The 24,092-nt window shown below is 44.2% G+C and overlaps 2 non-coding genes across 2 annotated transcripts; one reads left to right on the top strand and one right to left on the bottom strand.

The window, feature by feature from the left end:
• The first annotated feature begins 1,449 nt into the window (after positions 1-1,449).
• On the top strand, positions 1,450-1,609 carry LOC116627156. Its single transcript, XR_004298439.1, has one exon. It is a non-coding gene; the product is annotated as a U1 spliceosomal RNA (small nuclear RNA).
• An 11,772-nt stretch (positions 1,610-13,381) lies between these two features.
• LOC116627259 lies at positions 13,382-13,595 on the bottom strand. Its single transcript, XR_004298464.1, has one exon. It is a non-coding gene; the product is annotated as a small nucleolar RNA U3 (small nucleolar RNA).
• Between the last annotated feature and the right edge of the window lie 10,497 nt (positions 13,596-24,092).

The raw sequence follows: 24,092 nt of genomic DNA, 5'->3' as shown, positions 1-24,092 counted from the left end.
CAGTGTGTGTGTGTGTGGGGGGGGGGGGGGTGTTTGCAGGGTGTCAGCTTGTGCTTTGTCCCTTAGCTAGCCTTCTGCTTCCTTATCATTGGCATTAGCATGGGCACCTCCTAGGGAGGGGCATTAGTCTGCCCACCAGCACAGTATGATCTCAGATGACAAGGAAAGTTGGGTGCCCCCTCTCCACCCCCCAAAATTTTCAAGTCTTAACAGTTCTGTAAAAGTAAACCACTACGTCCAGGCGCAATCAAGACAAAGGCAAATCAGAACCCTAGGGCGCTCCATCCATGTCCATACAATTGCCCAAGTGCTAGGCTCTTCAGAGTAGTTGTTCTGTTTAGTTTTCCAGATCTGGCTGTTTTCCCTCCCAAGGCCAACTTTGACTGCAGAAATCCCATCCAGGGGGAAGCGCCCAGCGGTGGAGGGAGGGAAGGCGGTGGCAGAGTGGGGAGCCTGGGACCCCACTAACCCCCCGGCTGAGAACTCTTAGCCTGGTCTAAGTGAGCAGAAGGGGTGGTCTCCTTTGGCTCTGCCCTCAACAGCGGGATCCTCGGGCGCCTCCCCGCGCGGCCACGAGGGGGCGCGCCGTCCCTGTCCTAGGAGCCCGCGTGGTGAAGAAGCACCCCCGGGATGTTTTCAGCGTGTGGGGTGTTGTGGGCAGGTGTCAGCCCGAGTGCCCAGAGGTTGCGGACTTCTGGAGTCCAGGCCTGGGGGAGGCGGTGGGGCCTGGTTTGAGCTCCACAGCTACAGCCATCGCACTCTGTCTCCTCCAAACCAGGTTCTGACGAGAAAGAGAGAGCGAGAGCGAGAGCTGTATCTGCGCTTTGCGGGCTGGTGGAAAGTCCTCCCTCATGTTCTTCTCTGGCTGGCGCAGCCTTCCCCGTGCGGGGGGGGGGGGGGAGTGGTGGTGGTGGTGTGAGGTGGTGTGGTGTGTGTAGGGTTTGGGGGGCCAGAGCTGCAGGGAGAGGAAGGAGGAGTGGTAACCAAATCAGGAGATGGAGGAGACTGGGAAGGTGAGGAAGGATGTCAAGGCAGGGGGAGGGAGAAGAAGGGGGAGAGGAGAGGGGGAAGAGGAGGAAAGGGGGCTGGAGGAGGGAGAGGAGGAGAAGGAAGAGCACCAGCGCTGAAATCCAAGGTGGGAGGGGAGCTGGGGGGCAGGGAGACGGGGTGGGGGTGGGGTGGGGACTGAGGCGAAGCCCTTGACGTCACGGACGGGGCGGGTCTGATGTAAACCAGGCAAGTCGCGGTGCTGTTCTCCGAGTTAGAATTCGCGGGGCTGAGGAAGCAGCAGGGCTGTTGCTTCCATCGTATTCGGAAGCGTCGTGTGGAGGCTGAGGATGCTTGGGACAGGAGTGGGTGCCGAGGGTGTTGGGGTGCGGCTAGGCGAGTGAGCGTGTGCGTCCGGTGGAAGGCGTGTGAGGCTGAGGTGGGGCGGAGGCGGAGCGAGTCACACTTACCTGGCAGGGGAGACGCCAGGATCAAGCAGGTGGTTTTCCCACGCGAGGCCCGTCCATGCACCGCGGACGTGCTGACCCCTGCGATTTCCCCGAGTGTGGACACCTCGACTGCGTAATCTGTGGTAGTGGGGACTGCGTTCGCGCTCTCCCCTGGTGGCGGCTGTCTAATAAAAGCTTTTGTTTGTTTTCTCCTTTTTTTTTCTTCTTTTACCTTGTCTTGGGGCGACTTCCAAGTTCACCCCAGCGACAGGCGACACCAGGACACTGAAGAAACTACTGCCGCTTTTCAGGGTTGCTTACGTGCAAAGCTGTTTCTCATCTAAAACGCGCAGGACAGTTTCTGTCCGCAGGCCGTACATCCTGCCTTGGCTGTGGGGTTTTTCTGGTGTTTTTCGTGGAGCGGTGCGCGGACTGCCCGCCAGTGCCCAGTGCCCTTCAGTATCTCTGCTTCTATTTCGGTACGTGGACTGCAGTCCGTGATCCTGCAAAGTTCTTTCTTTCACTCCCCACGGAACACAGGGCAGCGTCCCTTCTCCTTCCTCCCACCCCTCCCCACGTATCCCACCAGGCACCCTGCAAAGCCTCACCCAATCCCCAGCCTCCCTATCCTTCATTAGGCTACTTGATAGCCTACCTGGTTCAGCCTTGCTTCAGAGGACCCTTCCGAGACTAGAGACGGTCCAGCTTGATATACTATTTATTTATTATAAGTTTATTTGTTGAAGTAATCTCTACACCCAAAGTAGGGATCTGGCTCACAAAACCAGATGGAGACTCCCACAAACTCCCCACTGAGCCAGCCAGGCGCCCCCTGACAGGCTTTTAAAGAGGCAGGTCTGTCTACTCCCAAAGGACCCTTGGGTTTGGCACAACAGACCTTTCCCAAACAGGAGGTTAGCTCTTGGACAAGGGGCCGTGGGCCTTCTGCAGCTCTTGGGCTCAAGCAAAAACTGTCCCTACTGCGGTAGCTGCTTTGCTTTGTAAATCCGAGCTTGAAGGGGTTTCTGGCTTCATGCTTTCAGCTGAGCTGGTGTTTTTCCCCTACTCCCTAAAGGCCTCTATTCAGAATCTACAACTGACGGTTTTCCAACTTTGATTTTCACTTAGGGGAGCCACACCACTTGGGACTCAGCAACTGGTTTACTCTTCTTCCTGAAACAATTAAACAAAACAGCAACAGCGCCACACAAGATGCACGAAATGGAGATTTCCAAGATCCTGGGCATCAGGCAAAGGGGACAGCCATCCCGGACACATGGCAACACACAGGTGAGCGAAGCCCTGGAGCTGCTCAGAGGTCCTGGCTCCAGAAAGTTTCCAAGCGAGGCACTGGGGGGAGGGGAACCTGAATAGGAGCCCCGTGGACCTCCTGGAATTGAGGACACTGATCTGAGAGACCCCAGGACTGAGTCCCAGGGAGGACAGAGCTGCGGGAAATCACTAGCCAGAGCTGTGGAGGGGCCCAGGGTTGGCACGGACAGCAAGTCAGGGGCAGTCGTTTGAACGGATCCTGCTGCTCACACAGCCCTGGGAGTAGGGCCTGTGCCCAACAGACTGAGCCAGAGGAGCCCTCCTCATTCCCGAGGCACAGGGCGCAGGAAGAGGGGGAGGGCTGGCCGCAGTGCTAAGAACTCATGGTTAGTCCTCCCCGGAGCACTGCTCTGGGCCACTGAGCTAATCATTAAAGCAACACCAGAAATGTTTCCAAGTGACTTCAACGCATCCCTGAACAAAGCTCAATATTATAAAAAACACAAAAATATCCAGCAACAAGCAAGGTAACATTCACAGTGTCTGGCATTCCCTCCAACAGTTTGAGGTATGCAGAGAAACGGGGACATGAGCCCTCATGAGGAGACAGATCACTCATCTGCAAATGACCCAGAGCTGACACCAAGGTGTCAATCAGCAGAGAAGGACAAGAAAGCGTCTGTTCTACTGCATCCCATCAGTTCAAAACATTCAGCAGATACATGGAAAATGTTAAAAAAGAAAGATCCAATCTCACATGAAGAGATGAAAACCACAATGTCTGAAAGGAAATGTACTGCAAGGGGCTGACGGCGATTAGAGAAGGCGGAAGAAAACAGTTTGATAGGAATCCTATGGAATCTGCAGATCCCGGTGTTGCCTTCTTAACCACCTTAACCCTTCCAATCCGTGAACACAGGATATCTTTCCACTTGTTGAGGTCTTCCTTAATCTCTCGCAGCAATGTTGTGTAGATTTCAGCGTACAGGTTTGTGCCTCCTTGACTCAGTTATTCCTAGATACTATTCTGGTGGGTGCTGTTGTACATGGAATTGTTTTCTTAATTTCCTTTTCCGATTGTTCACTGCTAGGGTATAGAAACACCGATTTTGTCTGTCTTGTACCCTGCAACTCTGCTGAATTAGGTTATGGACTCTAGTAGTTGGTGTGTGTGTGTATGTTAATTTTTTTTGTATACAGGAGCATGTCATCTGGAAATACAGATACAAATTGTCCCTTAAACAACCTGGGAGCTAGGGGTATAGATTCCCACAAGGGAAAATCTGTGTATAACTTTTGACTTCCTGAAAACATAACTACTTTTACCCTACTGAAGCCTTACAGATAACAAAAACAGTTGATTAACACATATTTTCTATGTTATTTGTATTATATACTTTATTCTTTCAATACGGTGAGTTAGAGTGACAATGTCATTGAGAAAATCATAAGGAAGAGAAAATACATTGACAGTACTAGACTATATTTGTAAAAAAAAATCAACCCATGAGTGGACCCACATTGTTCAGTACAATTCAAACCCATGTTGTTCCCCAGTCAACTATAGTTTCATCGTTTCCTTTTCAAATGTTTCCCCCTCATCTTCAGGTTTTTTTTTAATTGATTCATAGTGGATTCCCCATGTGACATCAGTTTCACATGACACCACAGTGATTGGACGACTCTGTAAATTATGTCAGGCTGCCTACAGGTGTAGCTGCCCTCTGTCCCCACGCAGAGCTGGTACCTCACCACCGACTATATAACAGAAGATCTGTCCTCTAACGTTTTTTTTAAATCTTCATGGTGGACGGTGTCTTGACAGAGTGTAGGAGTCTGTGCCCTCCCCTCCCCCCACCACTACCGTGGGCCTTCTTCGGACTTTGCCAGAGAGGAGCAGTGACACACACAGGAGGTTCCTTATTTTAGGTCACTGCAGCCCCTGATCTTGGACCAGGATGCTCAGCCTAGGCCAGGGAAATATGGATTAGCAGGAACCCTTCTTTGCAAGCCCAGCTCCAATGTGAAGGACCAGAGCGCCCCTTCTAGGCCCCTGCAGGGATGGCTCAGCACCCAGGACCTGGTCCTATGTAGACAGCCAGAAAAGGGCAGATTCCCCTAAACCCAGCCCAAAGTGTTCCATTTAGACTCAGAAGAAGGTGAATAGCAGCACAGGCTCTTCCCTATGCTGAGCGGGGGAGGGGAGCCTCAGTGCCAGTGCAGGAGGGAGCATCAAAGGGAAACTTTGGCTGTTACCCTCAAGGTTGGCGACTAGAGCCCACCCAGGGGACCAAACCTACTTAAGATCCGTCCAGATCTTGCCAGCGGCTTCCATGGGTCCGGCAGCCCTCACTTCCTCCTCCAATCTCCAGCCACCTGGTGCCCCTGTCTTTGCCTGCTGCCCCCGGTCTCCTTGGGCCACCTGGAGGGCCCCTCCCTTAAGTCGTCTGCCGCCTGGTGGTTTCCAGGGGAACTGCGGGGGCCTGAGGCTGAAGGCACAGGCACTGAATCCCTGACTCCAGCTGGGAGGTCAGGAAACCAAGCTCTGAGTCACCACCTGCTGGGACTCCAGGATGTGGCCCCTCACCAGGCAGTGTTTGCCTGGGGACCCCAGGACCCACTGATGTGGGACTGTCACCTTCTTTCTTTTTTTAGGTGAAATTTACATACAATAAAGTTCACCCATTGTAAAAGTACCCTACAATGACAGAGGTGTTCAGCTAGTGCCCTAGTTTGTTTCAGAGGCTTCCTTCACCTTCCCACACCCCGTCCAACCCCTCTACAGACAATCTCCGCTCCCTCCTTCAGCCCCAAGAAACACTTATCTGCTTTCTGTCTCGGTACATTGCTCCTTTCTGGACACTTTGCATAAACCGAATGAGACGATATGTAGTCCTTGGTGACTGGCTTCTTTCACTTAGCATCCTTTTCAGGTTCCTCCATGCTGTAGCTTGGATCAGATTTCTCTGCCCTTTGTTGCCAAATAGATGCCATGGTACAGATAGGCCACAGTTTTGTTTGTCCATTCACCAGCCGATGACCCTTTGTGTTGTTGTCAGGTTTTTCCTATTGTGAATAACGCTGCCCCGAACATTTCTGAACGAGACTTGAGTGACATATGTTTTTGCTTCTCTCATGTAGATTTCTAGTTGTGGAATAGCTGGGTCCTATTGGAAGCTTGTGTTAAACTTTTAAGAACTCTCAAAGTAGCTTCCAAAGGGGCTCTTTTATTTTACGTTCCCACCAGCAATATAGGACGGTCCAGTTTCTCCACATCCTCAGCACCACTTGGTATTGTCTTTGGAACATAAGCACACTAGTTGGTGTAAAATGATACCTGGTTTTCCTTGCATTTCCCTGAGGACTAATAACATTGATTACCTTTTTATGTGCTTATGAACCACTTATGTGTCTTCTTTGGTAACATGTGTTTTCCAGTCTTATACTGGCTTTAACAAATGTGTTGCTTCTGCTCATTGAGTGAGTTCAAAGTACTCTTGTCTCTTGTGAATGTGAGTCCTCATTGGGTATTTAATCCACAAATATTTTCTCTTAATCAGTGGCTTCTCTCCTCCTTTTCTCAGTGGTAAAGTTTGATGCAAAAAAGTTCTTCATCTTCAATTTTCTCTTACGTATCGTGCTCTTGCTGTAGTGATTTAGAACTCTTTGCTTAATGCAAATTCCTGACCATTTTCTCCCACGTATTCCTCTTGAACTGTTGTTTTGGCTCTTATACTTAGGTCTGTGATCATTTTGAGTTCATTGCTGTGTAAGGTGTGATTTCCAGCAACAACTGTGGGGAAGCTTTGTCCTGACAGGTCAGGAGAACCTGGGGGTCACTTGTGTTTTACAATTAGTCTCCCCCGGGCCAAGAAAGGGGATTTCACCCTCCTGCACCTGTTAGTGAAGGGCTGAGTGCTTTTGGGGAGGGGAGATAAATGGGGCTGGGGGTCATATACTGCATGTACTCCCCATTCTCTGGGACTGGGTACAAAGAAGCTCCAGGAGCCCCAAAAACAGTCCTACTGACAGGTGTCTTTAGAAGCACAAACACACTGAGAGCAAGAGAAGATAACACAGAAAGGACCACAGAGATCCCAGGGGATCTGGATTGGGTTCCTAGAGGGTCTCCTATGGGTGGGTGGGAAAGAGGACTCGCACACAGCAGGAACTCAGGAAACATGCCCAGAAGGGGTGGAGCAGATTGAAGACATTTCCCAGAGTTTGAACTATTTTTGCCAATGTGAAAATCATGGTATATGCCTGCTTCAAAGATGCTGGGGGGGGAACTCATGCTGCCTCAGTCGGTAGAGCGTGCAACTCTTCATCTCAGGGTCATGCGTTAGAGCTCCACGTTGGTCATGGAGCCTAGCTGAGATTAAAATAATAATAATAAATAAAAAATGAACAGGTGCATGCTTCAGGAATCAGAATTACTCCCCCTAAGGAAAGGAGGTGGCATCTACCTTGGTCCTTGCAGATCAAGAGCCATTCTGAGCCCTACAGAATCCTAGATGTAGATCAACCCAGAGAACCTACACTTTTAATATTTGTTGGGTTTCCCGTGTGTGGTCAGAGGTCCACTGGCAGACAAAAGTTGACACGCTGAGCACAGAAGCAAACCAAGAAACAGAATATTACCTGGATGCACCACTTCACTGTCTGTCCTCACTGCAGTCTCATTGAAAAGGGGAATGGGCAATCAAAATGCCTGGTATTCAACACAGGTTAAGAAAAAAATGGAAAGTTTGGGTTAACAGTTTAAATTATTGTGTCCTCAGATTGACTTTGATGGCAAGTGGAGACTCTGTTGATCGTTTTCTAGGTTCTGCAGGTGGAAATGAGGGGCTAAGGGACAAACTAATTATACAACTCAGAGTAACTTTGGTAACTTAGTATCTTCACACTTGACACAGTTTTCTTTCATTTTGTCTGATCCCATGGTCTCATGCTTGAGTCTAAACACATTTGTATGAGGAAGTTGATATCAATACCACACCTAAAATCCATACCACTAAATATCACAGTGCTTATTCCTAATGGTCCTTTAGGCTCGTTTCTAACTGCCGGCAGCTACGTTATGGCTCACTCTCAAGGCAGCCCATTCTAGCCATGTGTGCACTTCTCTTTGGCCCCACCTCCAGGTTAAGCAGTGCATCTGAGCCGGCTCCATCACTGGGGGAAGGATGTAGGTCAGACAGGTAATAAAGGGAAATGGGGGGACTGGGAGTCAGCAAAAAGAAAGCACGCTTTAAGTAGGTTGATTCCAGAGAGGACCATTGCATTGCTTTTTAAAATTTTTTAATTTACTTATTTGAGAGAGAGTGCTTGAGAGAGCAGGAGTGGTGGGGGGGGGGGGACTGGGAGAGGGACAGAAAGAAGCAGACTCACCACTGAGCAGGGAGCTGGACATTGAGGCTTATCCCAGAACCCTGGGATCCTGACCTGAGCCACAGACTGACACTTAACAACTGAGCCACCCAGGTGCGCCTTGGTATTTCTAAGAATAATATGTTTAGCTTTCTCTCTGAAATAGGCACTGAGTAATGAGCAAGGCTGAGAGAAACCATGGTACCCATAGGCACCAAGGTCAGATTGCCCAAAATGTACCACAATGGCATATTTGTGGGAAACAGAACGCCACAACGACCACTGGTGCATGTTCGCTCAGACTCCGAGATCTCTGAGAAAACTCGAGATTGCAGGGTTAAAAATAACCCGAAAGGATCAGAGTGAAATGCCCTTGGGATGTATGTGGTCTGTTCTAAAGTACGCAGCAGAAGATGTTTCGTAGATAGGAAGCCAGCTGTAAACAGCACACTGTGCATTTCCTTCTTAGTTCTCTTATCCTGTGTTAAGGTCTGAGTACAATGGTGTTTACAATTAATTGATCACAGCCAGTTACCGATTTCTTTATTCCTTCTCCACTCCCATTGCTTCACTTGACTAACCCTGTGTACGTGGAAGAATGTGCCTTATTAAGCCCCTGCTGTAAATCATTATAGATCTATATCATTGTAGAAGGTATATTAGATTATGGAAAATAAACCTCGGCACCTCGGGCTGTTTGCTCGGGGTCCCCTGTGCCTCGCTATACTGTCGTCTCTTTTTCTCAGTTCCTTCGCCGCCCCAGGTCCACGACTCTCTGAGGTCGACAATATTGATTATTTTGAATTGAAGCTACTTGAAAAGAAACTGGTGCAAGGACACTCAAACTCTCCTCTGTCTCCCTGAAAGCAGGAAACCAATCTCCCATATGAAAAAGGCACCCCCTGTACTAAGAAGTAAAAAGACATCCTTCTCACCAGGGGCTTTAAAGCAGAGGTTCTAAATTCGGCTTAGCCGCTCTCCAAATTAAAGCTCCCAAAAATCCCTCAGAAATGTATTGTCTCCTTGTCTAAAATGCATAAAAACTGTCTGCCTTAATACTTTATATTTCTTTAAAGGTCTCAATTTCAATATCCGTTCTCCATGCGTATTCAATGTCTCAGGTAAACTTAATTCTTACTTAAGCTGGAAGACCAGGATGGGTAACAGAGGAACTTGGCCTTCCCTGCATACCTTTTCTGTGATCCTAATCTCTTAGCCAATGATTTGAAAGTGAAAGAAGTAACAGAATTATATACCTGGGAGAAAAGATTTGTCCCCAGGAAGGACTTTCTGGTATTTTTAACAATGGAAATATCTACATTTGATCCAAAGTCTCCTGAAAAGTATTTATTTATTTTTAAGTTGAACTTCTAATTTCAGTGTCCCCTGAAATTTAGACGTGGGTTCCCGGAGGGTGTGTTAGGAGCCTCGACGGGGAAACTTGCGGCCAAGGCCTGTGTGGGGCTCTGCTGCCATCAACTGATGAAGGAGTTTGGGAAAATCTCTTAATCTCTCTGGGTCTCATGTCCTCATTGGTAAGATAAGGTTGTTATTCAAATTCTCCAAAGTCCCTTCCTGCTCAGTTTCTGTGAGTGCATGAGGGACTGAGGTGCCTGTTAAGCAGCCCTGGGGACTGCAGCTGACACCTTACTTGGTCCCTTCACTGTGTGTCTCCTGCAGGAGCCTGAGCTGAGCCCACACTGAAAACAGAAAAGAGAGGGAGCAGATGGAAGACAGAAAATCAGCAGGTTTGGAGGATGAGAATAACCCAAGGAAGGACAAGGCAATGGTGTTGCAGGAGGTTGCCAAAGGAAGTAAGAATAAGGACAAGTTGAGTTTGGAAAAATCAGGGGAAACTGAGGAATGCATACAGCAGCATCCAACTGCGCAAGGAGCAGCCTGAGCTGAGCATGGAGAGCTAGGGGAGTAACTTCGTCCACAGTGAACCTGTGCACCTGCTGAGGAGCCCCGCAGGATGGATCGGTGTTGGTTTGTAGTGTTGGGAAACACCAATTCCAAGAGTAGGAGGATGAGGGGCACCTGCCTGGGTGGCTTAGTCGTTAAGCATCTGCCTTCGGATCAGGTCATGATCCTAGGGTCCTGGGATCGAGCCCCGCATCAGGCTCTCTGCTCCGCGGGAAGCCTGCTTCTCCCTCTCCCACTCCCCCTGCTTGTGTTCCCTCTCTCGCTATGTCTCTCTCTGTCAAATAAATAAATAAAATTAAAAAAAAAAAAAGAGGAGGACGATGTGACCATGAGGCTCTGCCCCAGACCCCTAGCTTTGACCTTGGAGCTGCCTTCACGGTGGATGTCCTCCAAGTAAGTATGGGCTTAGAGGGATCAGTGATGTTTGGATAAGTGTTGGAGATGTCCATTCTTACTGCAACTAGTTCTGCCCTAAGGTCAGGAAGGGCCAGGGTAGGAGACCCTTGCCTCTGAGGCAGTGATACCAATAATATTCTGAATTTATCGTTTCAAAAATCTTTACACAACAATATGTCTTGACTCTGTGTTGAGTGTTTCATTTTCCTTAGTCTGTGTTAAGAAGTTGGAATTCTGACATCAATAAGATTTCACTGAGGAGGTCAAAGCAGTGAGAGGAAGAATGCAAACAAAATCTTGTAGCTCAGCACACCTGGGTGGCTCAGTTCATTGAGAGTCTGCCTTCAGCTCAGGTCATGATCCCAGGCTCCAGGGATCAAGCCTCATGGGCAGGGCAGGGGGGCTTCCTGCTCAGCAGTGGAGTCTGCTTCTCCCTGTCCCTTCCCCAGCTCTTCTCTATCTTTCTCTCTGTCTCTCTCACACTTGCTTTCTGCCTCACTCTCTCTCTCTCAAATAAATATATAAAATCTTTTTAAAAATTGTTGTAGCTCTCCTAACCTGGGGTATGGTGGCAGTGCAGAGGATGGAGTGGGGAGGGGGCTAGGCCGAGGACATCTCTCCTTAATGACAGAACCATTGAGAGGAATCCAAGAGGACCATCCCCTCTTCATCAGAGCTCACCACAGGGGAGGGTGATGGGGCATTGAGAGTGTAGGGCAGGCTCCCCTTTAAGGAAGGGTATTTGTTGCCTCCTGGAAGAAAGCAGAGAGCATTTCTGCAGGATATTTGGGACAGGAATGTATTGAGATTAGAGATTTGCCACCACCTTTATCGGATCAGTGAAGGGATGTCTCTGAGAGCTTCCTCAGTGCTTGGTTTGGTCCTAGGAGTCATGAGTACAGAGATGAGTAAAACATTATCCCAATTATCGTGGGGCTCTCAGTCTAGTAAGTAGAAGTCATGAGAAGTGTAGTGGTGGTCGATTCCTTGGAGGAAGTGGCCAGTGCTGCCTGGGGATGGTCTCAGTGGTTGTCCTGGTCTCCCTCTGTGTTTTCCAATAACTGGATGACCTGTCCTGGCTCAGGGACCCTGGACCTCAACCTGATTTCAGCCTCTAGGACAGAGCCAACACCTAGGTTCCATGTTAGCCCAAAGCAGTCAACACCGTGAAGCTCTGCAGAGGAAACTGCTGGTATCAGTAGCTCCCCACTCTGTCTTGGCCAACTGGGGAAATAGAGGCAAGTTCACTAAGTCTTATAGGGTCCTCCTTGCCCTAATGATCAGTGATCTGTCTTTCTCTCTGTTAAGTTAAATGCTTTCTAGCTTCAGTATTCTCTCCCCACTTAAAAACTATGGAAATATTGGCTAAATTTTAGATCAAGTAACTAGAGTAAAAAAGGGGTAAAGCAACATCCAAGCTGCAGTGAGAATGTGCAGAAACTCTTATACTGAATAATAATAGGACAAATCACTTTTAAATTGCAAAAATATTTATACAGAATTCTGGAATAGACAATGTAAGTCTGCCGCTTTCTCCTTCTTCTTAACATTGCTTTGATAATTCAAGATGATTTGCATTTCCATATAAACATTTGGATCAGCTTAAATACTTACTAAAATATCTGCTGGAATGTTGATTGGCACTGTATTAGATCTGTTGATCAATTTGTGAAGAATTGACATCTAAACCATAATGAGCCTTCCAGTCCACCACAAATTTTATCTCCCCATGTATTTAGTTCTTTAAATTCTTGAAGTAATGCTCTGTAGTTTTCAGTGTAATGTTCTGACACAGATTGTGTCTGATAAGACAATGCAGTAGGAGAACTGGTCAAAAGACTTGAAGAAGAAATGCTTCACAAAAGAAGATACACAAATGGCCAAAAAGCACTTGAAAAGATGCTCCACTTGAAACCATTTAAAAGCATAAAGTTGAACATAAATCAAAATGGCTTCACTAACGTGTCCGCAAGGCTCAATTTTAAACTAAGTAACCTTTTCCTTCTCTTCTGCAAACCTCCACTCCTACCTTCTAAGCCTTTTGTTTCAGGAGCCTGGTACCACCCTAAAGACATGATGAAGGAGGCTGGCAGCACCCACACAATTTCTGTCAAAATAAACCACCCCCCTGCCCCTGCCTCCGGGGGGAGGGGACTTACAGTTTTCGAGGGCCTTGGCCTGTTCTAGCCTCCTGTGCCCCGAAAAGCAATAAAGCTATTGTTCCTCAATATTCCAAACTCTGTCTTCGTCTTATATTTTGGCTCTGAAGCACAGAGGTCAGTTTTCGACAGCACACTCAGGCATTGGGATGATAAATTAATACTATAGTGAGTTACCATCACACATCCATCCCCGTGGCTAAAATTACGAAGATTGAAAATACATGTGGTGAGGATGTAAAGTAACTAGAAGTTTCATACACTTGTGGGAATGAAAAATGGTCCAACTACCGAGAAAAGCTGAACCACAGGTAAACATTTACCAATCACATCAACAGCCATTCCTCTCATAAGTATATACACAATATGGCCACACAACAAACTGCACATGAATATTCATCATAGCTTTATTCACAATGGCTAAACCCAGGAAACTACATAGATGTCCATTAATAGGTGAAAGTACAGACAGAATATATCCACACAGAAGGATACTACTTAGCAATAAAAAAGTTTGAACTGGTGATCCATGTAGTAATATGGATACATTTTAGACTCCTTAAGCTGCAGAAAGGAATGTAGGCATAAAAGAGTTCCATTTACATAATGTTGTTAAAAATGCAAGCCCACTTTGATGCCAGTGGTTGCCTGGGGCTGAGGGTGAAGGCAGTGAGGGACTTCAATGGGGCCACCCAAGGGAAGCTTTGAGGTAGAGGAAATGCCCTGTGTCCTGAATGGAGCAGTAGTTTCAATTGTATGTACATCTGTGAAAATGCATTTAGTAGTACAGTTTATCTTTTTTAATTTTTATTTTATTGAGAAAGCACTCACACTGTGCCCTCTCTCTCTTACTCCTCCAAAGGAGGAGAAGAACGATCATCAATGGCAATTGGCAGCTGTGGAAACAACACCTAAAGCCAGCTTCATGCTCAGGAGAGAACACTGCATCTCCTCCTCATGGTTTCAAGTACTCTACACGTTCAGAGAAACTTCTGTAGTAACAAACTATAGAAATGATCCCTGAAAGTATAGTCTTAATTGTACACTTTAAAGTGATGCAGTCTACTGTACCTAAATTATACCGCAGTAACATTCATGTAATAATCTACTGTATTTCTCCATACTAGCAGTGAGCATTTAGAAAATGAAATTAAAAAAAAAAAAAGGAAATGAAATTCAATAGACAGAATAGAGATTCAAGTCCACCACAATTAAATGCATAAGAACACATATAACAAAGATCCCTGAAAACTATTGCTGAGATAAATTAAAGGAGATCTAAATAATTGGAAAAATATATATTACAGTCATGGATTAGAAGACTCAATATTGTTGGAATATCAAATTGGCATTATTCTGATTCATACTGGAGAAGGCATTTTGAGGGCAAATTTACAAGCTAATTCTCAAATGTATATGGAAATCAGTGTACCTAGAATAGCCAAGATGACCTCGAAGAATTAAAATGGAGAAGTTTACTAAATTTCAAAGCTCACTATAAAGCTACAGTAATTAAGGCATTCGTTATGGTATAAGTAAACACAATGTAAATATATCAATGTGAGAAGGTAGAGAGTAAAAAATTTCCTGATACACATATACATTTATAAATTTTAATTTTATTTTTTTCAATTATTTTCTTTTTAAGTAATCTACACCCAACATGGGGCTTGAACTCACAACTCTGAGATCAAGAGTCGCATGCCCCACCTATTGAGTCCTCCAGGTGCCCCTCAATTATTTGATTTTTAAAATAAAGTCACCAGTATGCTTCACCAGAATATGAAGGACTTTCCCTAAAAGTAAGTGGAATGGATGAACATCTATTAAAAAATAAGTTAATATTAAAACCCACTTTGTACGATATATTGATGTTAATTGGAGATGTGAAAGCAAAAGTATTTTTATTAAGCACCATGTCTCACATTAATAGCTAGTGGTCAGAACATGATGCTATTAGCTTGTTGTGAAGATATTTTTCCAATGAAAAAATTTATCCAGGAGGTTTGGGGCAGAAATGAGGTCTAGGCAAAGGAAGCACCTATATGGAAAGATATGAGTGAATGGAAAATGTGGGAAGGGGGCTTGGGGTAGGAGGGGGCTCTACCTGACACCTGGCCCCAGCACCTATAGCAAGGGGACCTTGGGCCAGTTACAGACCCTCTCTGTGACTTGGTTTCTTCATCTGCAAACCAGGAAAATGTAATACTTCCTTGACAAGTTGATTTTGAAGACTAGAAGTCCTAATATATATGAAATCATCACTCTAAAGAACTGTAAGGGACATCCATGATATCAGAGAGTCTCCAAACTGACTAAACACCTGAGTGCAGTAAGTAGATTCCAGGCCCCATGTAAGCCCGCTGAATCAGAATTGCTAGAAACCAGGACTACAAACTTGTATTTGTACTAACTCTTCCAGGCTATTCTTATAATGATCAATTTATGAGTAGGAAGCACTGAGTTGTATACCTTTTATCTAAAACAGAGAAGTAGGAATAGCAGAACAAGGATATTTTCAACCCAGTCTCTAAGGCAGAGGAGAAACTGCGGAGGACTCTCACATTGAAGGGGACCTGGCCCATCTGACCCCATCTTAACTTCCTCCAGTTTACTGCAGAGACACAAACCCTTGAAGACATATGCCTCAGGCACCTGACAGTCCCCCTTGAAAGCTGTCAGAGCTCTAATTTCTAATTCAATTTTCCTTTGAAAGGAAGTGAAATTTACCTGGTTTTGCCCATTGATGGGACCGGTCTTCTCCAAGTTTCTTGCCTTACAAAAATAAATCCTCTTTGTCATATTGCTATTAATTCAAACTTCAACAGAGATGTTCAAGGAAGAAAGTTTTATAATAATGTAGCCACTAATAAGAAACCAGAAAGGTCTAACAAAACCAAAAGACAACCGACAGAATGGGAGAAGATATTTGCAAATGACATATCAGATAAACGGCTAGTGTCCAAAATGTATAAAGAACTTATCAACCTTGACACCCAAAGAACAAATAATCCAATCAAGAAATGGGCAGAAGACATGAACAGACATTTCCAAAGACATCCAAATGGCCAACAGACACATGAAAAATTTTCAACACCAGTCGGCATCAAGGAAATACAAATCAAAACCACAATGAGACACTGGTCAGAATGGCGAAAATTAACAAAGCAGGAAATGACAGATATTGGCAACGATGCAGAGAAAGGGGAACCCTCATACAATGTTGGTGGGAATACAAGCTGGTGCAGTCAGTCTGGAAAACAGTATGGAGATTCCTCAAAAAGTTGAACATAGAGCCACCTATGACCCAGCAATTGAACTACTGGGTATTTACCCCAAACATACAAATGTAGTGATCCAAAGGGGCACTTGCACCCCAATGTTTGTAGCAGCAGTGCCCACAATAGTCAAACTATGGAAGGAGCTCAGATGTCCATCAACAGATGAATGGATAAAGAAGATGTAGTGTGTGTGTGTGTATATATATATATATATATATATATATATATATGATGGAATATTACACAGCCATCAAAAAACGGAATCTTGCAATTTGCAGCGACATGGATGGAACTAGAGGATATTATGCTAAGCGTAATAGGTCAATCAGAAAAGGAAATTATCATATGATCTCACTGATATGCAGAATTTAAGAAACAAAACAGAGGATCATAGGGGAAGAGCGGAAAAAATAAAAAAGACGAAACCAGAGAGGGAGACAAATCATAAGAGACTTTTAATCTATGAAACAAACTGAGGGGAACACCTGGGTGGCTCAGTCATTAAGCGTCTGCCTTCTGCTCAGGTCATGATCCCAGGGTCCTGGGATCAAGCCCCACATCGGGCTCCCTGCTCGGCGGGAAGCCTGTTTCTCCCTCTCCCACTCCCCCTGCTTGTGATCCCTCTCTAGCTGTGTCTCTCTCTGTCAAATAAATAAAAAAAAATCTTAAAAAAAAAAAAAGGAAACAAACTGAGGGTTGCTGGAGGGAAGGGGGTGGTGGGGATGGGGTAACATGGTGATGGACATCGGGGAGGGTATGTGTTGTAATGAGCACTGGGTATTATATAAGACTGATGAATCACAGACCTGTACCCCTGAAACAAATAATACACTATATGTTAATTAATTGAATTTAAATTAAAAAAAAGAATTTAAAAATTAAATTTAGAAAAAATAGAGAGATTGGGTATTCAAAGAAAAAAAAGAAACCAGAAAGTTCAGGACAGTGCAGCCCAGTAGATCACAATCACTGAGACTTCGGACACCCAAATTTAAAGGTAAATTATCCCTTCCTGTCATTTGATGTCATGCCAACTTCGGTGAGGTGGGAACGAAACTACCAATTCCAAAGGACAGATGCATCGTTCTTGCCTCCAGATTGTATCTGACATCCTGACACCCATAACCATTTCAGGGAGCCTTTGGAGGAGTCCAGCCATCACTAGAAATGGTTTAGTGGAATGAAGAGGAGGCTCTGGAAATTATGCCAGGTCACATAGAGGAGGATTAAATAGGACAAATGCATGATAACATGTTACTCTTACTGTTCCCAAACTGAAAGCAATAACTTACTTGCTCTTATAGTGTTTTTTCTAATTTTGTCTATTTTTAATTTGGCCAAATAAATTATTTTAGTGTTTCTCCTCAGATTTCCTACTCTTTATTTATGGACAATAATATTACCTCAAATGATTATGATGAAAATAAAATGCCATAATATATGTAACAGTGCTTTGCAAAATGCTTAGGACAATATCACTCAATGAACTATTATTGTTATGATTCCTTTTTTTTTGAGAGAGAGAGCAAGAGTGAGCATATAGGTGTGAGTGGGGGGGGTGGAGTGAATGGGCAGAGGCAGAGGGAGAGAGAGAATCTTAAGCAGGTTCCATGCCCAATACAGAGGCCCACAGGGTCTCATGACCCTGAGATCATGACCTGAGCTGAATTCAAGAGTCAGATGCTCAACTGACTGAGACCCCCGGTGCCCCTGTTTTGGGTACTTTTATTAGCGCTGCAAAACACTCATCCCTGTGTGACTTCAAATAAGTCATGTAACTTTTGTAGCTTTCACTTTTATCACTTTTAAGGTAAAGGGATTTGACAAATTTTTCTTCCAAAGAAAGTCAGGGTCCCACAAACACCAGAAAATAGACAAAAAAAAATGTGTCCCTTGCCTCCAGAGACACATCTAGTAAGAAGTTGCTATGGCTGAGGTCAAAGAGGTTGCTGCCTCTGTTCTCCTCTAGGATTTTGATGGTTTCCTATCTCACATTTAGGTCTTTCATCCATTTTGAATTTATTTTTTGTATATGGTGTAAGAAAGTGGTCCAGTTTCATTCTTTGCATTTAGCTGTCCAGTTTTTCCAACACTATGTGTCAAAGAGACTGTCTTTTTTCTGTTGGATATTCTTTCCTGCTTTGTCAAAGATTAGCTGACCATATAGTTGTGGGTCCATTTTGGGGGGCTCTGTTCTCTTCCATTGATCTATGTGTTTGTTTTTGTGCCAGGACCATACTGTCTTAATGACTACAGCTTTGTAATAGAGCTTTAAGTCTGGAATAGTAATGCCTCCAGCTTTGCCTTTCTTTTTTAGGATTACTTTGGCTGTTCAGGGTCTTTTGTGGTTCCATACAAATTTTAGGATTGTTTGTTCTAGGTCTATAAAAAATGCTGGTGGCATTTTGATAAGGATTGCATTAAATGTGTAGATTGCTTTGGGTAGTATAGACATTTTAACAACAGCTGTTTTTCCAATCCATGAGCATGGGATGTTTTTCCATTTCTTTCTGTGCTCTTCAATTTCTTTCGTAAGTGTTCTGTAGTTTTCAGGGTAGAGATCTTTTACCTCTTTGGTAATTTTATTCCTAGTATCTTATGGTTTTTGGTGCAATTGTAAATGGGATCAATTCCTTGATTGCTCTTTCTCTTGCTTCCTTATTGGTGTATAGAAATGCAACAGATTTCTGTACATTGATTTTGAATCCTACGACTTTACTGAATTTGTGTATCAGTTCTAGCAATGATGTGGGTAGAGCTAGTGTATGATGCTCAGAGAAATAAGTCAGTCAGAGAAAGACAAATACTGTTGATTTCCCTTACATATGGAATTTAAGAAACAAAACAGATGAACATAGGGATGAAGAAAAGAAAAGAACCATACAACAGACTCTGAACTATAGAGAACAAACTGATGGTTGCTGGAGGGGAGGTGGGCAGGGGGATGGGTTAAATGGGTAATGGGCATTAAGGAGGACACTTGCTCTGATGAGCACTGGGTGTCGTATGTACGTGATGAATCACTAAATTCTACTCCTGAAACTAATATTATACTCTATGTTAACTGGAAATTAAGTAAAAACTTGAAATAAAAAAGATAAAGCCTTTGCTGAATCTCACACAGCAATATTATGCAGTGTGTTTGGAGACTGGCATGGGCTGGGTGAAGATAAGGTTTCAGAAGTGGTTGATCCTGTCCTCTGTCCTCTACCTTGAATGCTCAGTGCCATATGGCCACACCCATTGCACCTTCAACTCAGGCAAGTCCAGCCACTAAATTGAAGGAATTGATGCTGTCGATGCAAAATGAATAAACTTTTTAGAATTTCTAAAGAAAAAAAAAAAAAAAGAGGATGAGAGTTTTACTTGAGCCCCAATTAGGACAGCTGCATGGGACAGGAAATCTTTACAAAGAAGAGAGTGTCCTGACAAAGGAACTTTTGGTATAGGGTTATATACATTTTTTACATAAAAAGTTACAAATTGTTAGACAAAGACATTGTAGAAAGACAGTGCATTTCCCGATCTTAGGTTTCTAGTATATGCAGGGCTGCATGACTTTAATTTATGGGAACCAAGGAAGTGTCTTCCTTTTTCTTATCTTTTCCAGAATGCTCCTTTGGGTTATTTTCTTTAATAAAGCAGATGTACAATGTGTGCTTGGGGTGGAAATAGAACCCATGCATCGAGTTTTTGTGGATTCATTTTGACCTTGGTAAATGTGAAAGCATAGCTTCCTTGGGAACCCAGGAACAGGACCCGCAAACATTGAATGTTGACCATTACCTTTATCGGTGCTACAGCGACCTCCTGTAGTCTCTGGCTCATAAGATCTAGGTGGGAACGTGTGCTGAAGAAGTGAGGAGGTGCTTCAGGGCATCACTTCCCCTGCCTGCCTGTTTCTCTCTTCTCAACCTCAGCTTCTATGTCACTGAACACCACTGCACACATCCACTGTGGACATCATCCATCACTGACCCATGACCTCGAACTTCCCATGTTTGCTTAGAGGAATACAACCACAGGTCAATGGCATGAGGTCAACTCAAAGAAATCTAGCAAGCAATGTTCCATCTTTTTAAAATTGTCTTAAAATTTTTTGGGGCGCCTGGGTGGCTCAGTCGTTAAGCATCTGCCTTCGGCTCAGGTCATGATCCCAGGGTCTTGGGATCGAGCCCTGCATCGGGCTCCCTGCTCAGTGGGGAGCCTGCTTCTCCCTTTCCCACTCCCCCTGCTTGTGTTCCCTCTATCGCTGTATCTCTCTGTCAAATAAATAAATAAAATCTTAAAAAAAATAAAATAAAATAAAATTGCCTTAAAATTTTAAAAAATACATATTTCCAGTAGAGTTAACATATGGTGTTCCATGAGTTTCAGGTTTATAACATGGTGATTGAACATTTCCATACATTGCCCAGTGCTCATTACCACAAGTGCAATTCTTAATCCCCATCACCTCACCCATCCCCAGACACCACCTCCCCTCTTCTAGTCTTCTAGGATCCAAACCATGATGATGGAATATCATCATTTTGCTCCACAGAATCAATTGACGGATGGGCCTTGAACATAAGGGGACCTGAGATGCTTCCTGATGGAAGAGCACACAGCACTTGAGAGGAAGTCTTGCCAACATGTCAAGCCTGAAACTGATCAGTTTCTACATCTGCCAGGTCTAACACAGCAGTCGTTAGAATCAAGGGGCTACTGAATATTTGGAATGCGGTTAGTAGGACCTCTTTCCTTAGAACTGCATTTTAATTATATTTCATTTACAGCTCACTTAAATGTAAACTTAAAACCTGAAGAAATATAGACTATTTTTCTATTAATCACATTTTTATTACTCTGGCGGAATTCTGTTTCCCCTAATGTGAAGCATTAAGTGGCAAGATGCAAGATTATTTTTGATTGTTGTGCACTTATACTTTTTACTTTTCAATGTTCCTGCCAGAAAATCTTAAATTCCATGTGTGGCTTGCATTTCTTTGTAATAACACTGTCCTCCACGAACAGTGGAGATTCCACCACGAACTAAGAGGAAGTATGATGGACTGTGTTAATGTATATCTGGCTATAACACATTCTGTGGGAATGCTCCAGAACAAACACCTCAGTATTTTCAAAAATGAGTAAAAAAAAAGGAGAGAACAAGAGCTGGAGAGGGAGAGAAGCAGAGAGTGAGAGCCAGAGGGAGGGGGACGGAAGGAGGGAAGACTAAGGAAAGGGAGAAACTGAGGAGAAATCTACACATTGCTAGGAGGCTTGAAGACAGGTCCTACTGATCAGAGTGTGTGCATTTTATTTGGATCCTGATACAGAGAAAACAACTTAAATACAACAATGGGAAATTTGAACACTATGTATTTTATGATATTAAATATTTTAAATTAATTTATGAATATTTAAAGGTTATGATGATAATACTTTGAAAAAGAGTTCTCATTTAGGGAAACACAGATAAAACTGCAAATGAAATATGATGTCTGGGATTTGCTTTAAATAATATAGGAAAAAGTAAGTGGGTGGGATTGTATTAAAGTTCAGCCCTAAGTTGATAACTGTTGAACCTGGCTGACGAGGACGGGGATGATCTGTTCTACAATTCTGTCTACTTGTGTGTGCTACTGACATTCTGCATCTAGAAAAGAGTGATAAAGAGTACAAGTCCACTGAGGATAATGGCAGCTGAATCTCTCAACACATGACTTTAAAGTGTTAGGGTTTAACCTCGAGAGTCAGTAACACTGCTCATAACCTTGTCCCCAAATAGCCAGGGGCCAGAGACAACTGTGGACTCCAGATGGTTAGTACTTAGCCAGGTCTGGGAGCCAGAGACAGCAGGGGGGTCAGCACAGACCAGACACTTAGAGGAGAGGACTTCAGGGAGGGCTTCTCAGCAGGGAACACAGGTGAATGATGGCAGAAAGAGAGTGGGAAGAGCTCAGAGGGTGCCTGAGGACTGCTGACTCCAGCTTCGGCTACTTGGATCAGAAGGAAGGGGCTGCACGGTGTGGAGGACAGAGGTGACACTCAGGGGGGCACGGTCGCCAGTGCCAGGGGGCAGACCTGGATGAAGGTAGCGTCCTTTGGAGGCTTTTGGTAAAGAGAATGAAGCCACTGGTAAAAATGAAAGAACCTATTGGAAGAAAACAGGATCCCAGGATCAGAAGACAAACCACCCCATCCCCATACCTTTACATCTATTAGGATAATTACACCAAAGAGAGGGATCCAGACCTCAGAAATCCACTAAGCTACTCAGAGCACTCATTCGTTCCTACGTGGAACTTTTGTTTCTCATTCCAGCAAACCCAGGTGTGTTAAAGTGAAAATGATAGAGCAGACCGGTGTCCCAAGGTGACAGAAGAAAACAAAACAAGCAGAAATAGAGAGTCAAACATTTCAGCTCGGTAAAGATCCCCCCTGAAATCAATCACAAAACATAGGAAAACTGTAAAATGACATCCCGACATGAATGAAATGTACGAACAAGCATTTGTAGACATGAAAAGGTAAAAGTTCATTTAACAAACACGACTCCAAAGAGAAGTGGGCAAGAAACAAGAAATGGGAAACTAGAATTGGCAAAACTAGGAAAAAACTGAACAAAAATTCTCTGGAAAAGAGGCTGATCAACAAGATTCATAAGGGCAACATTGGTGCAAAATTATAGTGGACATTGAATACAGAAAAGAAAGCAGCCAAGAGAATAGAAATGAACAAAAGATACTGAGACAGGGTCAGAGAGAAAGTCCTGGATGCCTGCGGGAGACGGAACCAGAGGAGCCAACGCTAAGACCTATCCTCATAGAACTAATAGATTTCAAAGAAAAAGAAGAAAACTCCTCTGAAGCTACAGACTTGCCCCCCAGCAACCACCAAAACGACCACTTTATATCCAATGGAAAGAAAATCAGTTTACATTCTATATCCCAATCAAGCATACAAAGCAAGGCAATATATATATTTTTCTTTTAAAATTTTTTATTTAAATTCCATTTAATTACCATATACTGTATTATTAGTCGCAGAGGTAGAATTCAGTGATTCAGGGCACCTGGGTGGCTCAGTCAGTTAAGCGTCTGCCTTGGGCTCAGGTCATCTTGGGATCAAGTCCCATATCCAGCTCCCTGCTCAGCACGGAGTCTGCTTCTCCCTCTCCTTCTACCCCTCTCTCCTGCTTGTGTTCTCACTCTCTCATGCTCTCTTTCTCAAATAAATAAATAAAATAATTTAAAAAAGAATTCCATGATTTGTCAGTTGCATATAACACCCAGGGTTCATTACATCAAAAGCCCTCCTTAATGCCCACCACCCAGTTTACCCCATCCCCCTACCCACCTCCCCTCCAGCAACCCTCAGTTTGTATTCTATAGTTGAGTCTCTTATGCTTTGTCTCCCTCTCTTGTTTTCCTCTTCTTTTATTTTTCCTTCCCTTTCCTTATATTCTTCTGTTTTGTTTCTTAAATTCCATCTATGAGTGAAATCATATGGTATTTTGTCTTTTTCTGGCTGACTTATTTCACTTAGTATAATACCCTCTAGTTCCATCCATGTTGTTGCAAATGGCAAGATTTCATTTTTTTGGTGGCTGAGTAGTACTCCATCGTATGTATATATGCCACATCTTCTTTATCCATTCATCTGTCGATGGACATCTGGACTCTTTCCATAGTTTGTTGTGGACATTGTTCCTATAAACATTGGGGTGCAGGTGCCCCTTCAAAACACTATGTTTGTATCCTTTGGATAAATACTTTTATTTTTTTTAAATAAATAAATTGTGGCTTAATAGGTAGCTCTATTTTTAACTTTCTAATTTTTAAAAATATTTTATTTATTTACTTGCCAGAGAGAAAGCATGAGTGCACAAGCAGGGGGAGTGGCAGGCAGAAGGCGCAGCAGGCTTCCCGCTGAGCAGGGAGTCTGATGGGGTTCTTGACCCCGGGACCCAGGGATCATGACCTGAGCCAAAAGCAGATGCTTAACCGACTGAGCCACCCAGGCATTCCTATTTTTAACTGTTGGAGGAAACTTCAAAGTATTTTCCAGAGTGGCTGCCCCAGTTTGCATTCCCACCGACAGTGTGAGAGGGTTCCCCTTTCTCCCTATTCTTGCCAACATCTGTTGTTTCCTGAGTTGGTAATTTTAGCCATTCTGGCAGTGTGAGGTGGTATCTCACTGTGGTTTGGATTTGTATTTCCCTGAGAAAGCACTCTATTTTTAAAGCTCAGTAAAATCTCATTGTG

This window comes from Phoca vitulina, unplaced genomic scaffold, assembly GCF_004348235.1.
Source record: "Phoca vitulina isolate PV1807 unplaced genomic scaffold, GSC_HSeal_1.0 scaffold2, whole genome shotgun sequence".
NCBI lineage: Eukaryota > Metazoa > Chordata > Mammalia > Carnivora > Phocidae > Phoca > Phoca vitulina.
The sequence above is the reverse complement of the archived record's forward strand: the minus strand, read 5'-3'. Positions and strand labels throughout refer to the sequence as shown.